We start from the raw sequence: 3,230 nt of genomic DNA, 5'->3' as shown, positions 1-3,230 counted from the left end.
GGGGTATGGTGCCTTACTCTAGGGCACTTATCAGTGCCCAGGAGGTGAAGTGGCATCTCTCCAGCTACCAATCCACACTCCGTTCTTTGGTGCGTACAGGGACTAGAACCAGCGACCCGTCCGGTTCCAGACCCAACTCCCCACGGACTGAGCTACTGCCACCCCTAATTGTGATTGTGGCGCTAGAGGAAAAATCTGTGGATCACCTTAGTCATCAGGCATCATTCTCTGGAAAAAGATCCAAGACTCAAAATTCTTTATTACGAGGAAATTCACAATTCAAATTCGCAACAGCAAGGCATCGTGCAAAAAGTACCTAAGGAGACAATGAGCTAAAAATATAAACAAACAACTAATAAATAACTAGGAGTAAAGTGAATATGTAGTTAACAGTTGTATTTACAACATTGCACATTAGTCACAGTATTGCATGGTTATCAGTCCTGGTATTGGTTTGTCATTGTGGTTTACTTGCAGCAGTGCTGATTGTGAAGTCTGACAGCAGCAGGAAGGAAAGACCTTAATGTAAAAAAGAAAATGTGAATGTCTGTAAAAATGTCATGGCACTCCATCCAATAGTTGTTAAGAGATTTCTGTCTGGAATTGAATTGAATTTACATGCGTAAAATGCCAAGCAGAGCTGGGAGACTGTGCATGTCAAACAATGTGAAAGACTAATTACTAGGTGACGTAAAAGCTTCTGAAATTTTTCCGCTTCCGGTAGATTGCCGATTATTCACCTACAAACACGGAGAGAGACAAAGACGGTGTCTGACTGGGAGTTCTGCAATACAAGCAGCTGCCGCGTCATGAAGGTCACACATCCCTGATCAACTTTGTGGGCGAACATTTATCATCACTCTTCCTTTGTGGCCTGCTTCCTCGTGTTTGAAAAGGGCTTTGAATTACTCATCGTTTGTGCTAACTGCTGGATGACAGGAAAAGAACTGTATAAACTGTAATTTCAAGAGCTCACGTGTAAGCATAATTCCTTTTACCAGGAAGGGTCACAATCAAGACATTAGCTTCTTTTGTGCCCTTTTTTTTTTTTTTTTTTTTTTTTTTACACCATAACGTGATTCGGGAAATACATGTGTCATAATTGCCAGGTGTGACTGGAAGAGGAGACTTGATAAAGAACCACTGCGTTACAGCTGTGTTACTCTTTACCGGAAGTGCAGGAAATGTGTTATTTAAGTTATTAAAAACTTTTTTTTTCACAGCTACTGTACTTTTGTAATTATTTAGAAATGCACCAGTATATATAAATACATTTGAAATACAGTACATTATATACATTTCCTGATGTTAAAATCCCCAATATGTTACCTGCCGGCAAATATCCATATCAGATCTTTTCAAACAATCCATATTCTTCTCTTCTCTTGTATTCCCACACTTTTCTTGATTATGAAATTGCTTGGTTTAAAAACAATTATACATACTAAAGTTTTAATGGTTTTTGTTCATGGCCCGTAAAGCCCTTTTTGTGTAACCCTGAATTCTTGATCAATTACGTTGCTGTAAGCACATTAAATTTACTCTCTCTGAGTTACATCATACAACAAAAGGGCCTCAGTATGCTCCAAACAAGGTGCTTGTTGAATTGGCAGCGTATCAGAATATCTCTAACTATCTGAAATCACATAAATCTAACCGCACAGACTCTACAAGTGGCCAGCTGTGCAGTGACAAAGAGAAACTATACTTAGAACCTGCAAATGCATGTCCAGCATAGGTGGGTACAAGTATATTAGTAATGTAATGGTATTGTATCATAGTCATTTTTGGTTACTCCAGCTATAAATTAGAAGACTGATATTTTGAAGCATGTCTTTAGAGTAATCATTTAATTTCCTTAGATTTAGTTTAAGACTAATTAAAAACAGGTGTTTCTTTCTTAAAATGTTTTTCATTCAGCACTTACTTACTTTACTTTCCCCATAGAACGATTTCATGGCTCAAATGTTTTACACTCCCACCCTATCTTTTAAAACTCTGTAAGTGTGTGTGTGTGTTTGTGTGTGTGTGTGTGCGTGCATGCATGCATGTGTGCGTGCGTGTGTGTGAAACCGAGGAGGAGAGAGACAGACAGAAGGATGGAGACTTGTGTGACTGCTTGTGTGTAGACAGTGCTATTGTGTGTGTGTGTGTGTGTGTGTGTGTGTGTGTGTGTGTGTGTGTGTGTGTGTGTGTGTGTGTGTGTGTGCGCGTACATGCATGCATGCGTGTGTGAGTGAGCGAGCGATTTTATGTAACACTTGGTTGTCTATTCAGTGGCAAGATTTGTCTTTCCTCTGCCAGGCCGACTCCTCCACATTTTCAGCTCCCTGCAGATCATATTCCTCCTTAGGTTGCAGTAAGAGAAATCTTCTGCACTCTCTCTTCATGCGCTGTAATGCTTGTCGCATAAAATCTTCCCTATGTTTTGGAGTACAAACAAATAAAGGTGCAATTGCAATTCCTGTGTGCTTTGTGTTTGTACATATGTGGTATCACCTAGCATTAAGAGATTAGAGAGCTAAATACATAGTCCAGTGTACAACCAGTCAACAGTGTCTGGAACGGTCCCTGTGCAATAGCCCTGTAACACCAAGCATCTACTTTTCAAGTAAATCATACATTTTTATAGTGTTAAATGTACACTGTAAACATGTAAATATCTGTCAAACATACATTGTTTATACTGTCATTTCCACCTACCTCATGTACATAGGCAACCTGTGATATTCATCATTTTAGATTTTATTCCAGCACTATTTGAACTCTGCACCATTGCACTATTGTTTGGTTTACAACCTTCATAGGGCATGTTTGCATGTGTATGTACATGTACTGTGAATGCGTATGTGTTCACACTTTGTAATATGCACACTTACATCTGTAAATAGTAGTCACATGTTTATGTTTACCTTTGTTCAGTTTGCTGTCCTTTAAGTTGTATTCTGTGTAAGTAAAAAAAGGTTTATGTGTACACATACTTGGCCATTTAAGCTGATTCTAATTCTGATATATGATCATGCATACATGCATAGTATGCATACATACTTAGTCTTGCCCCATAATTTTTTAATCAAGTATTTTTTCCCCTCATTATTTTTCCATTATATTTTTCTGTCACATGAGAGACGGACAGAAGGACGGAGACTAGCAACATGCTTGTGTGTAGACAGTGCTTTTGCATTTTGTCTGTGTGTGTGTGTGTGTGTGTGTGTGTGTGTGTGTGTGTG

Source organism: Etheostoma spectabile, chromosome 9 (genome assembly GCF_008692095.1).
Source record: "Etheostoma spectabile isolate EspeVRDwgs_2016 chromosome 9, UIUC_Espe_1.0, whole genome shotgun sequence".
Classification (NCBI taxonomy): Eukaryota; Metazoa; Chordata; class Actinopteri; order Perciformes; family Percidae; genus Etheostoma; species Etheostoma spectabile.
This window is presented reverse-complemented; position numbering follows the sequence as displayed.